Source organism: Anomalospiza imberbis, chromosome 6 (genome assembly GCF_031753505.1).
Source record: "Anomalospiza imberbis isolate Cuckoo-Finch-1a 21T00152 chromosome 6, ASM3175350v1, whole genome shotgun sequence".
Lineage (NCBI taxonomy): Eukaryota > Metazoa > Chordata > Aves > Passeriformes > Viduidae > Anomalospiza > Anomalospiza imberbis.
The window spans coordinates 14,591,041-14,614,812 of record NC_089686.1 but is presented as its reverse complement, the minus strand read 5'-3'; the positions used below and the strand labels follow the sequence as shown (position 1 = coordinate 14,614,812).

At 42.0% G+C, this 23,772-nt stretch overlaps 1 protein-coding gene across 1 annotated transcript in view; it reads left to right on the top strand.

Annotated features, from left to right (window-relative positions):
- The first annotated feature begins 5,102 nt into the window (after positions 1-5,102).
- TUNAR (TCL1 upstream neural differentiation-associated RNA) overlaps positions 5,103-23,772 on the top strand; it is a 160,236-nt gene continuing 141,566 nt past the window's right edge. The window contains exon 1 of the mRNA XM_068192496.1: positions 5,103-5,120. The gene's annotated coding sequence lies outside the window, so the exon portion shown is untranslated. The remainder of the gene's footprint in view (positions 5,121-23,772) is intronic.

The window sequence follows — 23,772 nt, the reverse complement described above, 5'->3', positions numbered from 1 at the left end:
AGAAATGAATGTACCCAGTAAACAAAAAGGTAATGAAGAAAATTTAATTATTTTCTGCTTCAATAGTTAACTCTTAGTCTGACTACTAAATAAATCTGTTAAAAAAAGAATCCCCCAAATTTGCTGTTTCCTAGCTCTCTAGTTTTCTGCACAAGCTGAATATTTTTCAGTAATATCTGCCAGCAATTTAACATAAAGGGAACTTCAGCATTGTAAGGTAGTCTTTATGCAGCAAATTTTTTCTCCCAGCATGAGTTCCTGCTTTTAAAAACCATGGAAGTTTTTCTGCTTTTTCTACTTTCTTCCCCTCTTTGGATTTTAATTACTTGATTAAACCTTTGCATAACATACATTGTAGTGTTTATATCAATCTCTACCTGACTGGAACATGTTATTGAGCAAGTAAAAGCAACAGTGATTTCATGACAAAGCCACAGTGGGGAATGAAATTGGGACTTCTGCCTGCATTCCTGTGCAAGCCGTATATTTCCAGCCAATGTGTGCATGAGCAGTTGTTCTATATTTATGAAAATGATCATGTTAAACCAGCTGCAATAAAAAAAGACCATCTTAATTGTAAGCTTCAGATGCTCACAAAGAGCTTTATTTTGTTGTTGACAGAGTATTTTCCCCAACAAACTAGTTCTAGGGGATCGTTTTAGAATATGGGCAGTACTGTGCCATCATCTTCTGCTGTCCCTCAAACTAGTGGCAAAAGGGCACATATGCTTCCAATCCCAAAGGGATGCTGCAGATAAACTTTTTTTTTTTTTTTTGAGGAAAAAACCCATGCCTCTCTTGAGAGATTGCACCTGCTTTTCTCATGCTCTCAGGCATGGGCGCTGGTAGACACCCCATACTGGAGTATAGGGTGACTACCAGTGCGTGTGCTGAGCTAATACTGGGGGCCTGGTGCCAGCTGGAAGGATCTGCAGAAGAAAAGGTGACTTTTTTCCTCCCCAGGAGGAGCAGCTTGTCACAGGAGGTGAGGGAGGGGGTGGGGGAGCTGCTACAGCTGCTTGTTCTTCCTGGGTTCCTCTGCCATAGAGTGAAGACTGAAGAGGTAACAGCGGTCAAGAGCGTGCCTTGGGCAGGCTGACTGAAGTTGCTGAGGACAGCCAAGAGCAAAAATGGGGACCTGCCCTCGCCATCTTTGGTGAAGAGAGATACAAAAGCGCCTGGTCTCGAGCTGGGTCTGCTGTGGTAAGGATAGGGCAGGTGGCAGGGCTGTGCAGGAGCACTGCCAGCTGCAGGGCTTCTATGGATCAAGGTTGGGTGTGTGGAGCTGCCAGTCCCATTCCTGCTCTTTGTGTTCTTGTGTGTTGTGCCGGGCAGGAATTCCGGCTGCCTGCTTCTCTGGTGAGATGCTGCTGGATCCAGCTTGGTCAGATTGCTCTGCTGAGAGCTTACAGTGAGATACTTGTGAATGCATGTAAACTTATGTGGGCTTGCTATTCTATTATAGGGTTGCAGTATGAGTGTTTGCCAAACTGGAAACCATAACTGTAATTACTTACATTTTATTCTGAGGATGCCCTTGGTGTGGCTGCTGTGCTAAAAGGCTGAACTGAGTGGACCAACCTATCCACCGGATCATACATTAAGATAATCTTTTCTATTTGCTAGCATTTCATACCTCTTTGATATGAAACAAGGTGCTTTGGTTTTGGGAAATAAGTTTGTTCATATTCCAAAACTGATCTACTGTCTTAAACCTTCACCAAAGTGGGATATAAGGTTTCTTTGCTTTTCTTGAACTGGTCCTGGTGAGGAGCAGAAGGAAGCAGGTTGCAAACACTTGCTATTGTGCTGCTAATTTTGTGTTGGGAGCATTAAAATCAATTACCACAAAAGTTGTTTTCATGTTAACAGCTCAGGGCATATTAATGGCAAGTGTGTTTCTCAGCCCTAATGACTTGCCTTAATTTTGCTACCAAATGTTTGGACATGGTCAATATTCTTCATTGCTTGTCTGCTCTGAAAAAAATAACTTTATGCCATCTAAATGCCCTGAAATACTTAAGTGCCTTTATTTTAGGTCTGACAAGCATGTAGGCTTATTTTCATGTTCTCACTGAGTTCTCTGGTTCTCTTTAAAAAGTAGGCTAGAAATCTTTGGCAGGAGTTTTCTGGGAGTCTGTCAATACTAGCAAAGTGCATGGAAAACAACCAAGCTTGAGAACATGAAATTGAAGAATTGTACCAAAGAAAATCTCTCCTGAGCTGTCACCAAGAATCCCAGTAAGACCCTGGCAGAGCCTGCATCTAAGAAGGGCAATATTAAAAAGCAGAGCTGGCAGCCTGATCAGTAAATTCCTGTCTAATCTGATTTGCACATCCCTTCTGCAGAAACCAGATCTTCTTACACAGGTTTGTTCAATATCCATATTACAGGACTGTGGAAGAAAAAAACACTCATTAGCTACAAGATGCATGTCATCTGTAAGTTAAGGAATCTGTGAACAAAGGTGGAAAGACAGAAAGGAAAGGTAAAGAGCATGGAAAGGGTTTGGATCGTTAATGGTGCTGGGTGGTAGGTCAAGCTTGCTTTTTGGCTGAAAGAGTTGAGATGAACACACTGCTCTGTAAAGGGCTGTGGTTCATTACCTGGTTTTGGCTTTTTCTTTGGGATGCTGCTTTTTTCATTTAATAGCTCTGTCAAAGCAGTGCTGTCTCTGATGTGACCTGAGCATGGCCTCAGTGATTCAACTACTTGAGGCCTTTCCTGGAATCTCCCAGGGAAAGCAGGTTTTAGTTACACAGAAAATAGGACTAAAATGGCTAAGTGGATTCAGGTTTTATTTTCAACATTTTTTTCCAGTCATCCAGCTTCTTGTTACGCCTTGTTTTTCTGGAAGTAAGGGAGTAGGTCAGGAGCAAAGGGTTTTAGTTCGAAACACCATGGTACTCCATAAAATCCATGATAGTCATAGAGTGTAACTGAGATGAATGCAAAGTGCTGTATGTAATCAACAAGCATTTGTATCTTCCCAGTTTTGAGGATCACATGTTAGTTGGACTGTAGAAATGCTGCCAGAAGAGCAGGCTGCTGGCTTATACTCCCCTTTCAAGAAGAAACAAAACCCTTTAAGGTGCAGGTGGTGATGGTTTATAATTACCTAAGAAGACTCCAAAGGCCAAGTTTAATATGAATTTTGAAACAACTTTGCCACTAAAAGATGTTAATTTAGCAAACAACAGGGAAAATTATTTTTTTTTCTTTTCATTGTTTCAAAAGTTTTATATAAAAAGCCACAAGACTGTTCCTGCACAGGTGCAGGCATGTATGTCTGTATTTATAGTTACATATTGTCCCTCCTAACTTAAAACTTTCATGAGGGACCTACTTAGAATCTTTTAAAGGTGAGCTTCTGTAAAATTTTGCCAGGCATTTAACAGTAAATTAAGTTAAAAGGGCCTTTGGAGTATTGAATTAAAAAAAAAAAATCATTGACTTAAACTTTTTTTGGCTTATATAAGTACAGCCTTCAAAGTGTGAAGGATTTTATGTACAATTTAGCCTCAAAACAGTGAAACCAATCTTCACTTTGTAGACTAATGAAAACTGAAATACAGAAGTTATTTGTTACTTGTATGATAATAGCTACAGAGACAATAAAGTTTTGGAGCCTTTAGTTTTAAACCTATGATCTAGTGAGTGAAAACGACATGCTTTTACAGGGTGTATCTAAACAAGCATTTTAGAGCTTTCAAATACACACTACAAGGAGTATCTTTGAAATGCTACTTGTCAGACAGGATTTCCCCATTGAATGGTAATACTATGAAATTTACCATTTCTACTCTTTTCCATAATTTCACTTGCCTAAATTCTAAACAGCTTTTCAAGTAATTTTTTTTTCCTGAAGAAAAGATAGGTATTCTCTGAGAAGCAGCACTTTTTGATTACTTCAGAGAGGATGTGCTCCATGAAGGCTGGATAGATATTTAAACCTTCACAGTTCAGGAAAAGAGTAGATTTAGGGCTGGTATTCAAGACTGCATTGTACTGCTGAATTAAAAAAAATATACAGATTCTAGTATTCTTCAGTATTTAATTTGTTTACTCATCCATCTGTGATACTTCATGAGAGACAAGCAATAGGATGCGAAAGGGAACAATTGCAAGAATATTGATAGCGTCTGAAAGGAAAGCAAATAAACTAAACACGTTGATGGCAGAGGAAAGCTGTGGAGGGTCTTCCCGGGGAGATGCTCTGGGGTGAGCTGCCGGCAGCCGGGCGAGCGGCTGAGGCCACCCAGGAGATGGTGCTGTTGGACCGGGGAAGCGGCACAGCCCTGACCCAGAAGCATCTTTCAATGCGGTCCTCCCTGTTTTCCATCTGTGTGGCATTTTACTCTTTGGGGTCCTCGTTGTCTTTTGGGAGAAGAAGGTGCCGGTGTTAGCCAGGCGCGTACCGCGATGCCGCTCCCGGCCGGCCAGCCCCGCGCCCTCGGCGGACATGACGGCAGTGCTTGAAGGCGATGTTTTTCGCCGGGACTGCGTGGCCGGCGAGATGGTAACGCCGAGGCGGGGAGCAGCTTCACAGCTCACTGCCCTCACCGGAGCCACCGCCTGAGCAGCGCTGTGCCCCAGCCGGGCGCCCGCAGCCTCCTGCCTCGCGTGGGGAGCAGCACGCCCGCTCCGGGGCTCCTCGGGGACCCGCCGCCCGCCGGCTTCCCCGCCGGCTTCCCCGCCGGCTTCCCTGCGCCATCCTCGGGCCGGCCCGTCCCGCGCACACGTGCCTGGCCAAGGTAAGCGCAGGGCGGCTCAGCGGCCGCTGGGCGAGGGCGCGCCCGGGGCGGCGCGGGGCGGGCGCGGGGCGGGGGGCGCGCCGCTCCCGGGCACCCTCGGCCGTGTGTGGGCACACGGGGCACCCGCCTCCCGCGGCACCTGGGCACCTGTGGGCCCTGTGAGGGCGAAGGGCTGCGGGCGGTTCAGGGTGGGAAGGCTGGAGGTGGCAAAGGGGAATTTTGGGTTCTCTCGGTCCAGAGTGTCTCAGCGGTCAGAGGGTCGTGTGACATTTTCTGTCCATGTACTGTTTTATTAGCATCCTCTCATCTCATTTGGTTCAGAGGCTTCAAACCTGGCCAGAAAAGATCAGCAGGAACTGGAACAGGTTAGTGGATGCCCTGGGAGTAGCTGTAGCAACGTGAAGTCACCAGACTGGGTACTTGAGGAATATTTAATGGAAGGGAACATCGAAGGCCTTTCCCCAGTTGTAGGAGGGCTTCTGTCTCCGAGTATGTCTGCATGTGTAACCAGGCAGTGACCAGGGTTTTATATGTGGTATAAATCTAATTCCCCAATTCTTCAGCCTGAGATCTTTTTTATCTGAATGGGTATAATCAAAATAAGATCTTTCTACATGCAGGCAGAGAGGCCAAAAGCAAACCTCCTGCAGGCATCTGGGTGGGTTACAAGGCCTCTCTAATTGCAGCCACCACTGAGCTGTGAGTGAGCCATTTTGAGTTTGTTGCACCCATTTCTCTGCGGCTGAAGTGAGCATGGCCAGTGGCGGAGGTGAAGTGGCTGGCGAGGAAAGAGCCATCAGAGAGAGGATGGCCTAACCTCCTTTGGAGTAGAACCACTGGGGAGGCCAGTGGTGTAAGGACTTGAGGATTGTCTGTTGTGCTGCATTTTAGTCCTCTCTTTTTAAATCAACAGCAATTCAATAGCCAGTGGTAGGATTCTATTGTTTTTTTCTTCTTTTTTTTTTTTTTCTTAACAATGAATGATTTTAAAGCTCAGCTGACATTTTGTGGGGGCTTTTGCTACATGAGTAATGATTTGGCATGAGCTGGGTAGGGAAGCGATCTGCTGTCCAGCCATGTTTAGGTGTGTCAGCAGAAGGAAACCAGGAGAAAATACTAAAGAACAGCAATTCAGGAAGGGGTTTAACAAGCCCAAAGCAAGCCTGTTCAAATTTCTTTGCTTTTCATGTGGACTTGAGGTACAGTTCAGCTCACTCTGCCAAACAACTGTCAAGTTTTCAGGCAGGAGCTGGCTGTTCCTTGGGCCTGAGGAGTGAGTGCTCTGAGCAGGAGATGGCTCAGGGCTCAGGCCACAACTTTAACATCATCCCTAACATCTCTGTCTCAGAAAGATAAGCTCTTCCTACATATTGAAGAGGAGTCTCAGCAGGCACCATACAGTAAGTTGCACACTTTGTTTTAGGCACCATTTTGCACTGAGCTCAGGGATAAGATGAAGTGCTTAGGATCAGCACACTGACTCAAACCTAGGAGACCTCTCTGCTCTGAGACCCCAAACCACCAAGCTATAGTGTCAGGCCTCCTTTCACCCCAGAAGCTTTGCAGTTCTTTTTGAGTCAGAAATCCTGTCCCAACAAGTGGAAGGATGTGCCCTCTTCCCCTCTAGTTCCCTGCTAGGTGGCCGAGTGCTTCATTTGAGATGGGCAATGGTGGCTTGACCTCCCTGCCATGCAGCCTTTCCGTGTCTGGAAGTGCTCTAATCACTCCACTGTTGTGGACAAGCAGTTTCCATCACCATGTTGCTACTAGTATGGATTCACACCCCAGGTTGACAAGTACTGTCCAATTACTGCCTTTGGAAAGTATTAAAAAAGGGGTAGGTGACAGTTTTCCCAGCTTGGGCCAGAGCCTTAAGTCAGTATGAAATTTCAGATTAAAATGCCACTTTATTTAGGTGCTTACATCCTGATATCCTGGTTTTTGGTTCTTAATCAATATGCAGGAAGGACTTCAAGATAAGATTGCATCTGTAGCTGCTAGCAGACATATTAATGTAATACAGTCCTGTAGCTTAGTGGGAAACAAGTACAAAAAAGTGTCTGAAATTTCAGAGCATCTGGGTTTTGGTTGTGTTGAGAGGATTTGTCACAAAAGCTCCTGAGGGAAGAGTAGAGGAAGATGCCATGAATTCCACTTAAGAACAATAATAGAGTCTGGAGGGCATGTATGTTGCCAACAACAGTAATACTGGGCAAAGAAAGAGGAAATCAGTACAACTGAGTGTCAGGGAACCCTTCCAAATCTGAAAATCTAACCTTAGTTTTCTGATACATTGGTTAATTAATTAGTGTAAAGACTAGATGAAAGGGAAATAAAAAGGAAGTATGGTGCACTGCAAAACACTAAAATAAGAGTGCTTCAGGTGTGCCAGTCAGAAGAATTGGAATAATTGACTGCTAGTTCAGAAACTGTATCACCGAAAATTAAAGGCAGAAATTAAAGAAGATAAGGACATTGCTGAGAATCTAAATGATTTGTTTGCAGCGCTCTTCAGCACAGAGAATATCATAGTGATACCTACTGGGACTTGCTCCTTTCTGGTAATCAAGATGTGTCAGAAGGAAGAGCTGGAACAAATCGATAATTTAAAAAGCAGCAAATCATCGGCTCCAGATGGTATATTGAAAAGTTTTGAAGGAGCTTAGTATGAAATAGCTGATCTGCAGCAAAAATATGCCTTCCTTAATTAAAAACGGCTATTTTGCTGGAGAAGTGGAAGGTAACAGTTGTACCCAGAGTTGAAAACAGAATTGAGATAATTTGAGAAAGCACACACTCTCTATACCCAGATATACACTTCTGTTTCATAAGGTGGTTGAAGACAGAATATAAAGTAGGGAAAAAAAAAAGAAAAATGATAGTATCTAAAGAGCAACATTTCTGCAGGAAAGAGTCATGCCTCATCATTAATCTCTTTTAACTCCAACAGGGACATGCTCATAATGGGCAAATAAGAAGGAACCACTGTAATTTAGATAAACCTCAAAGGACCTTTGGCCTAGGCAGGATACTGTGAAACAAAGAGAGGGGACCTTGCTGCAAATCTCTTGTCTGGTGAGACTATGCTGGGCTGCATGTCCAAAGGAGCCCTGACCACCCTTGACATCTCCATGCTGCATCAGGCCTGTGAGTTGTTCCTCCTGCTCTATAACTGTTTTGTGTCACCCATGTGATGCCAAGCCCTGCTTTCAGCTGTCCTGGGAGGTGAGAAACCAATGAGAGGAAGAGTGACCCATTTCCAGCCTCTGAGAAAGCTGAGCAGAGGTTGTTTCTGTGTGTCTGTCAGGCTCACAGGTCTGAAAAGGTGAACACTGGTGAGAAAGGTTACACGCTGCTTTTAAATTTTAAGTCCTACAGAGGATTGAGAGGTTGCTGTGGGAATTGCAGGAGTCCAGAAACTAGGAGATAAGGAGCATCAGTGGCAGCTGGGGTGGGAAGCTCTTCCTGTGGGTAGCACCAAGGTAGCATCTTTGTGGTGAAGGCATTCATGGGGAAAGAAATATGAACAAAATTTTAAGACTCTCCAAATTGTTAGGTAAAGGCAGGGCCTAGCTGGCAGAATGCTTTTTACTACTGTCACTCACTAGAAGCAGGTCTAGTACTATTTAAAAAAAATTAAAGGAATTTGGTTATAGTAAAATAGAAAATGAATACAACAAAGCATCTAATTTCAGAAGAAGAAATAAGAGGGAATGTATTAATTTTCCCTCCCAATGCTATGCGTGAATTAATTAGATACAATATCAATGTCAACATTGTTTAACAACAACCCTGTATGTTTATAGAGAATACTCTGGATGCACTGAGAGGAAAATCTATACCTTTTCCCTTAGAGGGAATCCATAAGAATCCACACCTTTACCCTTAAAACCACAGTTTTTTCCTACCTTAATTTTATGAAAATTGGGACCATTTTTGGACTCCTTATTGTGCTGTTTGTTCCCACATCCTGCTCCAAAGGTATTTCTCTGCTTCTATTCTGTCAGTGAAGGTTGACAAACTGACCGTGTCACCATGAAAAAAATTCCAGTAGGATTTTGTGCAATAGCTTAAAAAACCCCAAACAACCAACTACCAAATCTTTAACAAGTATTTCATGTTCAGAACCTTTGTTAATACAAATATACAGTTTTCATCAACTCCAACCAGAGATTCTTTGCTCTTTTACAGAACTACTACCTCCTTCTTTCTCATTTGTTTTTGCCTGCCAGTCCTTCTCTATTTCTTCTGATCTTTTCTATGTATTCTTCCCTTAGTCCTAGGGTCTCCCCTTCCTTGCCTGGCTCTCACAGGTGTGTGATGCTGCTGTTGCTCATCTTTTTCTATACCTGCTCCTGCCTCCTCACAGCCTTGTCAGCTTACAGCTGTACCAGCTCTGGTGCCCAGCCAGAGTCAATTATGCCAGCAGAACTAATTAGAAGGCACAAGATGCTGTGCTTCATTCTTGAGATTTGTACAGGTCACCATCACAGTGTGCTCTGCTGATTAGGAAATACTGATTTATAGTAATGAAAATTATACAAAAAAAAAAATTTAAAGGCTTCTGGAATAACCCTGCTGTTTTTCTCTTTGGTCTGTTCTGTGCAATTATTTTTGTATTAATAACCTCTAGTATACAGCACTTCTAAGATTTTCTGGGTATTTGGTGGGGAACAGCATCAGCCAGGAAATGCCAGGAGAAGTGCTGTATTTATGGATGATAAACTGGGCTGTATATTTTAGAAAGACTGTGTTTTGCCTTTTCCTTTAAATTTTCTTATGCAGTCACATAAAGGAGGAAAGGATGGTGCAGAGGTGCCCAGCACACTTTTAAATTAGCTAATTTAGATGCAAAGTCAGTTTTGCCACGGCAGCATGGAGCAGAGCAGCATGGCTGATTCACTCAGTTCCCCAACAGTCCCGAGGGTCCAACTGCTCAGCTTTTTCAATGCTCTTTTCTGCAAGAAAAGTCTCCCCTCTCTGATGCCATGGGATGCTGTGGATCATGTCATCACACAGTAATTCAGCTGCTTGATGTGGCAGTTTGCTGATATACAGGCTTGTGGGCTTTTCCACAAGATCCACAGTTAGAGTTGAATGGCTAACGCTTCAGGGTCAGTAGGTTTGGGTCCTTTCTTTCCATTTATGAAAACACCCATAACTGTCAAAGCTCAAGAGAACTTAAGACCCTACCAAAAACATGAGCCACTTGCACATCAATGCCATCAGCAAATGCTTCTTTGAGCTGGTTTTCATGTCTGAGACTCAGACCAACGTGCAGCAATCTTGTTATTTCTACATCAGCTGAATAGCAGACAGCTCTGACATTTCTTCCCTTACCCAAAACTACTTTGGGCTAGATAAAACAATAAGATCTCAGTGATGGTTGCCCAGAGCAGTTCTCAAAACCACTTTAGTCATCATTAAGACAAAGAAAATTGTCCTCAGTTGCAGGATGAGTAGGAAACAGAGATTATAGATATAGTCTTGGGGAAAAGCTTTGTGTTAATTATTGTTAATGTCTTGTGAATCCTCTAAGATGTCCAAGTTGTAACTGTTCATCTGGGCTCCACCTAGCAGAAAAATACATACATCTTTCCTGATCATCCTGCCTGCACAAGGCAAATTGTAGCTACATAGTTTGTGGTTATTCTTTTTCTTCCTGTCCCCTTCCCCCAAGGCTAAAGGGTCTTTAGTCTGGTGGACAAGTTGTTTTTCATTTTTTACCTCACAAAAAAGCTGTAATAGGAGAGTGTAACTTCAAATCTCATGTTGAGGAGAATTTACTATATAGTCTTCTGTTTGGAGAAGCCAAAGTTAAAAGAAAATTAAACCAAATTTTTCTCAGAAGAGGGATATAATTTTGTCTGGTCAGCTATTGTGAGTTTGTTTTCCTGAACTGCTGAGTTCAGCTGGAACTTTAGATGCTTGGTCTCTTTGAAAATCAGGCCTGGGGCTTCCAAAACCAGGCAAAGGGCCATGGTGGTTTATATAGTAACTGGCACAGAGGATGAAATACAGCCTCTCTTTCAGAGGGATCTTCTTACTTCAAGGACTTCAGGGACTATGAGTACTGAGCCCTGGCTGTTTAAAGTCCTTTCTGCTTTGACGTATTCCACCAGGGAGGGCAGTCTCTAAGTTCAGCACAAAATGATGCAGTCCCAAATAGGATACTGTATCTGAGCCCCCTCTAGATTATTATCTGACACTATTATTTTTTCTTGTGGAGATCATAAAGAGTGTGTGATGATGCCCTACAACATATTTTCTAAAGAGTACTAGGAGCTGGTATCCTGAGAATATGACAGGAACCTCTCATAAATAAACCTTGAGGTTTATTAGGTAACCAAATCCATGTTTCAATGTGGTGTAGTGGGGTTAATACTTCATTCTGTTCATTGTCCTGCTTTGACTGGAATTTCAAATGATAAATCTAATCTGACCACTGTAATTTTAACTCCTGGTTTTCATATGTCTGCTTCTAGTCGACCGTGCTATGTTGCCATCTTGCTTTTTTGATTTGGGTGTATCCATTTAGATCTTCTGGAAACAAGTTTATTCTGGCATGCAGAACTTTCCCAGCGAGTCCCAGAGATTGATTTCTGGAGACTTGACTTTGAGATCACATCCTGGAGGAGAGTGGTGTTGAACTATAATTGGTTTCTCAGAGTTGATTTTCTCCTCTTATTAGTTCACTGAGCAGATGAGCGATTCACTCACTTAACTCTAGATTGGTTCATGAGATTGAAGAGCCTGTCCTTGCATTCATATTTTAAACATCTCCTGCCATTTCTTTATAAACAGACAGTTGAATGATACTGAGTTTGAACCCAAAGTACTTATTTTCTTTACCACATTGAAGCACATCTCAGAGCATCCAGAGTCTGGTGTAGCTGTTAAGAAAATACACTGTTCCAAACATGCTGCTTTTGTTGATATGCCCCACTGGAGCTCAGCAAATGTGAATTACCTTTTATTGCCATGATAACACAAGTCCATATGCTTTCTGATGAAATTCAAAGAGGCATTTACATTTCTCTTCTGCTTATAATTAGGGCAGACCAGACAGGAGGAGATCCTGACCTTTTATATCAGTTTGTACATGGGCTGTGGTCACGATGCCAGAGCAGGAATTGTGAGACTCTTTAAGCTTTGTTAATGACTCTGCTGGAGATGCTTCCTCCAGGGCTCAGGTTCTGTTCCCCTTATATCAATGACTTAACCTAATTTTTTTAAACAATGAGCTAACACTAATTAACCCACAGAGCAGGGTTTGTCCTCAAGCCTGTTTCTTCAGTGCCAGTGACAAGTGACCAGAGACACTAGGTTTGCTTGTGCAGTCTGTGTGTCCTCCTTGGGAAAATGGCTAGCAAGTGATGGGATACATGTGCTGAAAAGCACTTTGCTGTGGTGCTGCTATGTCCCAACCTGTGTGTAACACCTGGGTAGGTTTTAACAGGAGTTAGGCAGCCACTGACATCTGCATGGAGTTGTCTACATGTGAAATGGCTGTCTGTGCTTTGTTTGTAGTCAATGGTGGTCTGTCAGTCCTGCCAGAGTGGCCCAGAGAGGTGTCCCAGCATCAGGGGCTCAGTTCAATTACTCAAACATATATGTCTGGTGCCATTTGAGATGCCCTGGAGTAGGTTGGACATCCCCAGAGAGCTGAAGATTTAGCACAGGACTTTTGCTGCCCTGGAAGCTGCAGGCCACACCAGACACCTGCACACAGTCAAACCTAGTTGTCTGCTTGAGGGTAGGCTGAAATGCTTTCCAGGGTCTGTTCACTGTATCAGCAAACTCTGCCAGTGACTGCAACCTGCACTCAGCACTCACATGTAGACACCTGGATGGAAGCACCTTCACCTCCAGCTGCACCCAGTCCTTTATGGCTGAAGATACAGATCTGGCTCCCAGAGACATTTAGAGTTAAATATGTAGGTAAGCAGCTCCAGAGGGCAAGGTATCCAGCCCATTTTTAATAGCTACTATAGGAGCAAAAGAAGTGCCTTCTGAAAATGCCTTTCATCTAACTGGCTGCAGAGGGACACTGGGCATGTAGCTGTTTAACTTTCAGGTTAAGAAAGTGAAAAGCATCCCACCTTTAGATGAGATGCAATCCTTTAAACTCCACTGACCCAGAAACAGTTTTCTCCAGTTACCTGCAGGAAAGGCCATACGAGAGACACAGTAAAAACAGGAATGATATTCTCAACCTCAGGAGCATCTTGAATATTTCTGAACTTTGCAAAATATTGACTTAAAGATAGTTGAGTTGGAACTGAGCCATGCACAAGCTAAAAACTTACTGTGTTTTCCTTTTTCCAAATAACATTTTGCACCTGTGCAGCCCAAAAGATATGTGAAAATGAGCATAATTTCTCACTCTATTTCCCTGGGCAATTTGAGTCTTCACCACCTGGGTGGTGTTTTCTTACCCTTTTCTCATATTTTCATTCTTTTTGACAGATGAAAAGACCACAGTTTCACTTGGGTTGTTCTGGGAGGCATACAAACCATGATGGCTGCTGTGGGATTGATTGGAGAAGTTTAGTGTGGGAGTAATGACATTTTCAAATTAAGGCTGGCTGACCCAGATGCTCTTTATAGAGGTATCTAATTTAGAAGCTTAAGTGAATTATATGGCCAAAGTTTTAAAAGGAGATGTGAGGGGAAAAACTGGGACAACTAAAAAAGTGCAGCAACAGTGAAAGTCTGAAAAGTGCAGTAGGCTCTGTATAAATCCACAATTCATCACCCTGGGGACATTTGAAAGTGGAAGTAATTGTAGAAAAGTAAAAGGTAAGTCTTCAATGGATGTTGACTAAGTTAATTCCAGTGGGATTAATTTTACTTACATCAACGAGCATCCAACTCTCACCAGTGTGGGTTGATGGCTCTGGTGAGAAGGTAATAGTGTCAACTTGATATATCATTAAACAATATTATTTTGTCTCTATAATTGTCTAAAATCTCATATTTTGCAGCTGGTTTGATTAGATTTAGCTTTTTATCTGTACCTAGGTGGTGTGAATGACTGAAATTTTGAACAGAGTCCACTTATTTATTCTTATTTCCATATGAAAAATGCACATTTATTAACCAAGTAGAGTCCATAGAGGTATTGGGATGAAGGAGCTAAGCAGATCTTGGCAGCGAGCAGTTTCCTCATGATTACTATTCTGTGCTTAGATCCCTGCAGAGGGCCATGTGTATTTGTTTGGACTTCTAAGGAGATCAAGCAACAAAAGGACACTGACAATTTGATGTGTGTTTCATTGTTGATAAACACCCTAAATGACCTTACAATGTGTAATGAAGAGAGGGTCAAAACAAATGTGATGCCAGGAGCAGTACCAGGGTGCTGCAGTCCAGCACAGGCGGGGGATTTGCACAGGAGCCCTGTGGCAAAAGCAGGAACAGAGGGGAGATCACTGGGTCTCACCTCTCCACAAAGACAAGGCTCCCTAAGGCAGTCACCTACACACTCCAGGTTTCCCTTCACACATGCTGGCTGCTGCAGTCAGGAGTGCTGCATAAAGCTATTATTGCTCTGTGCAAACAAACTGCAGTGCCATCACTACTCGATCTGCTAGGTTTAGGGCATGACTGCAGCATGAGCCCAGAAGTGAACTCCACTCCTTTGGGGCCAGCCAGCTGCTGTGCTCATGTTCATTTGAGGAATCCTCTCCTCTTGGATGCCATGTGGCTCCCTGTGGTCAGCTATACCTAGTGGTGGACCCAGCTGTATTCCCTGTATCTCACTGTCATGACCTGGAGCTTGGAACAGAGCAGAGATTATTTTGCTGGATGAATAGTATCCAGTGCTCTTTGGGGAAACACCTGGGAGTGTGTCACATCCTAGAGAAGCTGCTGAAGGCAAGTGCCCAGAGGAAGGTGACAGGGATACTTTTGGCATCCTGAAGTGGGAGATAACTTAAACAGGATTTGCAATGTAATTGAAAGTGTGAAAGAATTCCTCCATCCATGTGCTTCCTTCAGCTCAGCTGTCTGTACTTCTTTCTTTCTTTGAACCAGCACCAACATCTCTTACTTGCAAATTCTCATAGGCAAAATTTGATTAAAATAACCAGAAATCAAGGACCTCTGCCTTCACAGCCACTTCTAGTGCTTCTTGTGATAGTTTGAGTTTATTTTTACCCTCCCTTTGCTCCTCCAGATGCTGTCACAGCTTTAATACGTCAGTACAAAGCTTAGGCAACCTCACCAGTCAACAATCCTGCCTCGTGGCAGCAGGTGCCTCAGCAGATGCTATTTGCTGGAAGGAGAGATTTCACTTGGGTTAGGCTGATGGGAAGAACAGCTGATGTTGGCAGTGGGACTGGAGGAAAATGATGATCCCATGCACATTGGGGTTGACTAATGCTGTCAGTAGAAAATGTCCCTCATCTTGTAAGTGAACCCACATTCACTATTAGTTTGGATCATGACAGAAAAAGAAACTCTTCTATATAGAAGATGCTTCTTGTCCTTTGCTTATGTAAGTCAGAGCTATGGCTTCTGGGCTCTCACTGAATGTCTCCATTTCTCTGTACTTTTCCAGCTCATTTGATAAAGTTTTGAATTGTGGGTTGTTGGAGGTTTTTTTAAGGTTTTTAAAAAAAGATATATTAATTACCCAAATGCTTGGTGGAGAGCAATGCTCATGTCAAAAGGTTTAAGCTTTGGGTTTAATTTGGATGAATGCCTGAAATTTAGCTCTGAACCAGTGGCAGTCTTTGAATTTATAAATAATAATATCCACCTGAGATTCTGGTGCAAAGCAAGAGTGAGACTTTTATTCTGTTCAGGTTCCTCATCTCTGCTTATCACTATAGCAAATTAGGCCTTTTCAGGCAAGCAACAAGTGGTATGACTAACAGCCTCATAGTGCTTATTCTTTCTTCCCAGAAGTTTCAGTGAGAACAGCCAAGGCCTGGCCATTCCAGCCAAGGACTTTAAAAAAGGTTTGATATTTTTGAGGACTCTTTCATATTTTAGTACAAATTATTTTTGTTTGGGAATTTGTCTGCTCTTGGCTGGCCCAGATTAACCAAGTGTAGAGAACAGGTTCAGGATCCTTCCCATTCCCCAGAACTGCAGGGTGAGAGAGAGTCCATAACAAGTATTTAACCACAGAAGTCAGTGCTTGGGAACAAAGTGATCAAATAAGATAAATTGTAGCGAAAAATCAGCTGAAGGCATGACAATAGGATAGGAATAGCACTTTAGTTATGATAAAATTGTAGAAGTTAAAATGTTCATGCATTTAGAAATTAGGAATTTATGTTTTCTTGCCATCTTGAGTAGGATTTAGAAATGACATTGAACAGGTAAGTGAAACCCGGATTTAGGATTTTGTATATGATAAAATTGTTAGCTCAGCAGGGTTTTTTTCTGACTAATTGGTAGGACTGTGAGTAGAAATATTTGTGGTGTTTTGTGCTGTGTAAGCAAGCACGTCTGCTTACTGCACTCGCTCTTCCCCGAGATTATGTTCTGATACATGTTTGCTGATTCCTGTTCCAACACAGATAAAGTCATGCTGCAATCTCTTGCAAGCAGGAGGTCTGGGTGGACTTGGGAATTTTCACCTTATGGTAAAGTCAGAAATATCACCAAGGCAGGGCATTTTGTGCTAGTTGGAGGATTCTGTTTCCAGTGTAAAGAAAGACAAGACAGACACAATGTCACCTTTGTGACTCCCATCACACTTGGTCAGAGCACAGGGCTGAAGGTATCCAGCTGTGCTGTAGTCTGCAGGAACTCTACTTTCACCTGCTAAAGGTGAGCAGAATGGGGAGCTTTTTTTCTAAACCACCCATGACTGAATACTGTTAGTATTTAATACTTGTATCGAATCTCAGATAATTGCTAAAGTGCTGAACTGCTATCCCAACTTATCCACATGCAATTAATAATATTGATCACCCTACACTGACCTTGAGAGTTAATAACCATTTTTTCCCTTAGTTTCCCTTGATGAATGGTGCTTTCTACATGCCAACTTATAATTTTGTCAAGGTTTCAGATCATAGGGTCTGAACCTGCAGACACTGAAATGCAAACACTGCTTTCTGCAATGGTTTTTTTGAGACCAATAAGAATATTTATGTCTAGGCTGAGAAAAAGAAGTACATTTTTATTTTTACAGGATTTTGCCTGGGGGAAGCCTATACACATATCTGTGTAATAGCCAAACTACTTGAAATCTGTGTAGGATACCTGCACAAAGATTTGAGGCTCCAAAAGTCAGGCCTTATTTTCTCCATCAAATAATTAGGTGGTTCTTTTCTTCATCTAATGATAAAGTGTTTCTGTTTTTCCCGAAAAATCCTTTCCCAAAGTAAACATCCTGGTTAAGACACAGAGAGATAATTGAGGCAATTTATGTGTCTCATCTCATTTGGAGAGGCCCTTAGAAGTTTTTTGCTCTAGGTAATCTGAACAACATCTTTTTCCCGATTACCTTGAACAAATTGAAGAATTTATTTATGGTTATCTTTTACTAATAGGCTCCCCTGCTTACCTAATCCTCATCTTACTAGTATTATCTGATAATGAATCAACAGTACTGCTCCTGTTTTGCATGACATCTTTTTTCTTAGGCTCCTGCTGTACTATGTACCTTTTTGCTTATGCATATCCCTCTGCTGAGATCCCTAGCAGAGGGATCAGAAGCAATGCAGGCCTGGAAACAGAGAATGTAGCAAAAAGATTCTGCCAAAATCTTTGAAATATTTTATTCTCTGCTGCAGAGAAAATCAAACAGATCTGGAATGTGTGAAGCGGCACTCCCAACTCAGAGCTTGGCATCACTGAGGAAAGCTTTGCAGTGCTGTATTATCCAAGAGACATGTAGGGAGGGATTTTGGAGAAAGAAATCCGCCTCCACATCGGTTTTCTCACACCAGCACTATCACTCATTGGTGGAGCAGTATGTGGGAACGGTGTGTGATAATCTCACTGCTCCTTCTGCAGAGCAAATGGAGCACATTGTCCTATAACAGCCACCACTCAGCACTTTAGCTGATTTACCTTCCCCACTGACACATATAACTGCCCCCTCCTTTGGACAACTGGCATCATCTGAAGACACCTTATCTTTGTAAAAAGCATCTTGACAAACTCTTCAAACACTGCCTCTTCCCTGCATTTGTACTCATTCACCTCTCCCCCCATTACATCTTCAGCTAAAGCAGATTATTGCAAAATCCATTTAAAAAACACAGCAGTTTTATACTGAAAGATATCTAGAGGGCAGCAAATCCAGAGGGAAATCTCATCCTTCAGTGCAAACAAAACTTCCTCTTTTATTTAATTTCTGAAAAATCAAACACAGTTACATAAAGGCGTTTTTTTCTTCTCTTCACAAAGCAGCAAGAATAATAAGGTATCTCTATAAGGTTGAGATATAATCATACCTGGGAGCAAATTTTTAATTTGATTAAAGCTTTCAGTACTGGGCAAAACCTCTAAATTCAGGTGTGAGTTATGAAGAAACTGCTTGGCCATACATAATCCCATCTGAAAGCAAATGTATTTTTAGAGTATTGCTGTGTGACATGGAATGCTCCTGAATTAGTAGTGTATAACTATGTGTGTTGTGAAGGATATATTTAATTTGGTATTAAGATTGTGTTATTGATAGCAATTTTGTTCTCCTTTATCTTTGGTCCAAATTGTAGTCGGCCAAACAGCAGCTGGGTTCCATTTAACTGTTTACAATAGAAATCAAGGCTTCTGTGACATCTTGTTTTATTGCATACTGCCTTCTTCAGCACATTTTGACACCTTTTGAGAAGTGTTTCTGCAATTACCCTTCCTAAATTTCATCTCCAACTGTTGATGTATAGTGTAATAGGGATGTTGGAAACCCCTATCTCTTGTCCCTAATATCTTATGTTTGGTACTTGAGGTTTGGAACTTGGCTATCAAGAAGTTATCAGAATGCTTAAAAAAAAGGAGAAATTTTAAAATAGCCATGCTAATGGTTTGAGTTTTTACTCAGTTTTTGAAACTTTTCACCTAAATTGTGTATGGAAAAATGGCATCTGCATGTTGAAAGATGCAAGTAGAGGCAAATCAGTCCAGATTTTTATGGACGCTGTCAGTAATGATGGGGAAAACCAGACAGGATCCTTTGAGCACACTTGGGAGTACCAGTGTCTAAATGTCAGAAGGGACATCTCCCATTCCCCACTTTCTGAAGCTGCAAAATGGGGTTAATGAACTGACCTCCATTGGTCTGATGTTTACTTTTACATTTACCGTTGAAAAATGTGGTATGAGAGTGGGTGATTCCTGTGGTCAAGGGGCAACATATTTGCATTGAAATAGCATAGGATGTATAAAGGAGAGAGGATTGGGACTGTGTGATGACTTTTTTTTGCTGGAGACTATGCCTGAAATTGGAAGGATTTATGTGGTACCTGATAGCATTTATGGCAAAGGCCATACAAGAACACAGGCAATTTCCTGCTAATTGCTTTTCTTATGATGTACAACCCCCTTTTCCAGTCTCATACATGTGGTGATTTTGCACAGCTAGTATTTCATTAGCATTGAAATAGCAGGGAATTTTTCTCACTAGAATAGTCAGTCATTACTGACTACCCAAAATGCACCCCCTTCTTAATTATCTCTGCTATCTCTGAACATCTCTGTGTTTCCTCTGCAGGAAGGGAAGGTTCCCTTTCTTCCTTCATCTTCACTAGAGTGTTCCTTTTGGCTGGGGTAATAACGTGACCTTTGGGTGGTTTTCAAAAGCAGCTGCAGGTTGTGAGGTGCTGGTTCAGAATGATGCACTGCCAAAGCCAGCTCACCTGCTGCTGTTAAGGGTCATGGAATGGGTAGGGTTGGAAGGGACCTTAGAGGTCATCCAACTCCAACCCCTCTGGCATGGGGGATCATGGTGGCATTCAGGGCTGCATTTAATAGCAATATATGACTGCTTTCTTGTTTGTTTGTTTGGTATTGTATGTACCCTGCCCTGTGAGTAGTGGCTATATCTGAGCCATGAGAGGTTAAACTCTTTTGGACTCCTTTGGTTGCTCAGAAAACTCTTGCTGCCCTGGGCTTCATAGATGAAATATAAACACCATTTACATCTACTTAAAATCTGAATTGAACTTGAAATTTCTGTTCAGTCCAGTGGTGAATGTAGCTACTGTTAAATTGCTCCATCAAGTATAAAGCAAAGTTTAATCTGCTGTGTTTTACTTTTGTAAAATGCTTCTAAGCACTGGTAATGTTCCTTTTTATTTTGTTCCTTTGACTTTATAGAAAACTGAAAACTTTGTCCCAGTTAAAAAAAAAAAGAAAAAGGATTAAAATACCCATGGAAGAACTACAAAGTTTCAAAAAAGAGAGAAGTAAAGAAGAACATTACCAGGAAGAATTAAGAGGAATAACACTGGAGCAACTTGCTGTTTTGCCTTTTCCTTTCCAAAGGAAAAAGGTGGTCAAAGAGCTTGTTCAAAGAGCCCCACTAAGCAGATTACCTCAACTACTTGTGGAAAAGGCTACAAATGTAATCCAGAAAGGCAATTACTTTTTTTTTTTCTTCATTCAGATAGAATTTTTCAGCTTCTAACATGGAGTTAATTGCCTCTTTCTATTTTCCTCCTTTTTTCTTGTAATGGTCCCTTGCATAGGTTTAGTCATCCTTGAGGGCAGCTGCTCCAAGTATACAGCAATTGCCAGATGATTACCTCTTTAATGTTTTCACTGAGTACTTTGCTGGTTAACCTCCTTAACTGGAGAGCTGCTTATTGTTATTTATGTCTTGTCAGCATAGAGGTTCATTAAGCATCGGTAAATGACATGTTTTCATATCTGCTGACACTAGAAATGCAATATGATCAATTGCAAATTGACTTCACTGCAGCAATAGAGTGCATTTAACACACATCAGTGGATCATTTGTACAAGCAGAGCTCGAATTTTTATGGCTGTTTATGTCTCTCTAATACCCAAGTATAAATTCTCCCAAGCCAAGCGATTCTTAGTAAAACCAAAAGCAAAACTCTGTCCAACAAGTGACCGTGTATCCAGGCTGGGTCTCAGCACAGGAAGTTTTTGGATGGCAGGAAGCTGAAAGTGGAGAAGTTGCCTCAGCTATGCCAGGAGGCACAGATGGGCTGGGGCATCCCTTGTGAGCGTTCCCTCCCCTGCCTCAGGCTGCCCCAGGGGCAGCTCCCCAGCGCTTTCTCACACTTGCTGGCTTGCACTGGGTCTTGCCCCCCCCAGCAGGGAAGGTCTGGAGGTGCCTGTGTGATGCCCAAAAGCTGAGCTGATGACACCTCTGTGTCCAGGTCCTGTGGGGCAGGGGATGTCAGTGATGGAGAGTCAAGAACTTCCAGTCTCCCAGGGGCCAGTGGTCTTCCACTGCTCTGCTGCTCACGCTCCTGGCAAGGGAGCCGAGCTCCCAGCAGGCTGGGTCCAAAGTGCTGCTTTCTGGTGTTGCTGCAGCAGCAGCTCCTGAGGAAGCTGCCATGGCTTTTAGCAGCTCAAGCCCATTGTTAAACTAAGCCTTGGGGCCAGAGGGCAGGGCTCTAAAATCTGTCCTGCTGCACGGGGTGATGGAGCATCCACTGCATTAGCACTGGCAGGCACTGGGGATCTCCTGGGCTTCAAAGACCTGGGGTAGTGATCTTCCTTATCAGTGCTTGGATCTCCTCTGCAGGATGAGCTATGACCCCACGCCAAAGGCAGCTAAACAGTGACTGTAGCCCTCCAGGCTGTCTTCTGCCCAAAGCTGTTCATTCACATTGGGCTGCTTGTCCTTCACCTGAGTACAGGCTCTCTGTCTTGTTTCCTTCTGACCAAAATTTCTAGGAACTACTGATATTTCTGCAGTTCTGGGACTGCTTCTGCCTGTACCAGTGTACCTGGGTTGGAGTATGTCACCTTCACAGACATCTCTGAATTTCTGGACCTCTATCTTCAGAAATTTGTCTCAATGGCAGAGGTGCAATTTTCAGCTCTGCAGATCCAGGCAGATTGTTCTCTAAAGATTTGCGTTCAGAGCTAGGGAAAGCATATAGTTATTTTTATTTAAAAAAAAAAAAAAACAACCAAAAAACAAAAAAATACAAAAAAAAAAAAAAGCAAAAAAGCCCCCTCCAAAACCAACCAATCAACCCAAAACCAACAAAAAACAAACAAACAAAAAAACCCCCAAAAAAACCCCAACAACAACAAAACAACTCCATAACCCCAGAAGAAATAAAAAAGCTTTTTGAGAAAAGGTTTTCATTACAAAGCATCATCTGGTTTCAATTTAAGAAAACACTATAAAATAAAAGAAAACCATGAATGCAGGCAGCAGCCCTGGGAGCATTCGGTGCTGATTTACTATGCCAGGATATATCTCCTGTAGAGTTAGATTATTATTTTTCTCTACTGTTCTGTCACACATTGTTTCATGTCTAAGATTCCTCACTAGTAAATGAGCAAAGGCAGAAAGGATTTACTCACGTTAAATCCATTGTTTTATGTACTGGAGAAAAAAAACAGCCTTACATTGAAATCTCTTTGGGAAGGAAGTAAGATCTTACATTGCTTTAATTGGGGTAGCTTTGGCAATTTATAATCTATTCATAAGTCAAAACATTTTGACATTCATCTAGAGTATCTGACTCTCCGCTTATGCTTTTCTTCTGTTGGAATATTTGCAATGTACTCATGGCTTTATATGCTACAATAACTTTTTTGTTTTGTCTTATGAAAATGAAATTAAACTTCAGATTGTCTTTTCTGTACAGAAAAGATGGGAGCTTCTGATATAATCTGTTTGATTAATGACCTTCCTGAAAAAAACTGTCATCTTCCTTGTTATAGTTACTCTCACTAAATATCCACAACCATATTTGTGCATGGGCAGCTGAAGTACTGCTTGTGTTTGCTCCCTGTTGATTGGAACGTGTGAAACAGCCTTGTTTTAGCACTCTGAATAACAGAATGCTGAATTAACGTTATGGCCCCCTAATAAAATTGCTTTGATGTAAGATTCCAATATCCTTATTTTGTTACAGAGCCATAATACTTGTTTAGCATTCTGTTATTCATGTGCTGAGATGATATTGATGATATTAGCAGGAGTCCATCTATGGAGTTCATGCTGGGGTAGTCAGACAAATTAAGGCAAATTTCAGTCCAAGTTTAAGACTATAAGATGGAACAGATAGCAGAGCTGGTCATTTCAATCTTTATTATCAACATGCTGATTGTTCCTGCACCTTTTTCCTGACTTTGCTGGTTTTTATCACAGTGCAAGGCCAGATCCTGCCTGGGGGAAATCTGCAGTGTACTGGCAGCACAGGCTGCAAACTGTGTCTTAATAAGGTGTATTTTAAAAAAAGAGCACCTGTTGGTCACAAAATAGGAATTTTTCTTTAAGGAAAGCAATGATAAACTTGAAAAGGATAGAAAAATGAAGAAAAATGGTCTGAGAGATTTGAGTCTAAGCACAATGTGGTGATTTCACTAAAATCTTGATTATTTAACCAAATTCTGCTTGTGCACACAAGTATGAACAACAATTGAAAGAAAAGACGAAAGAAAGAACAACTGCTCCTTGTGTCTTCAGATAGCACATACATTCTTTATAAAATTCATGTGAAGCTATAGTATATAAAATATGGTATACACTAAGCCAGTAATAACCAAACAATTTGAGATCATGCAAAGTTTTCCCATTTCTCTTTCATTTCCTAAATCAAAACATAATTTTATTTCAAGAACATTGAACAATAATTTATAGAGAACTGTAACTCTGGATGATGATGCCCACTAACAACAAAATGCAAGAAAACAAGATCACAGAGTTTTTCAGAATGATCTCTTAAAATCTGCTGGGGACATGTGGGGTCAGGCTTTCTCAGAAGCACTGCAGACTCCATTTCTGCCATCTCTGGCTATCCGAAGAGCAGTGCCAGGCTGCAAGACATAGAAATGCTTTTCCTCCAGACTGCCTCAAGATCCTCGACGCTGTGCAGACAGAGGAAACTGCCT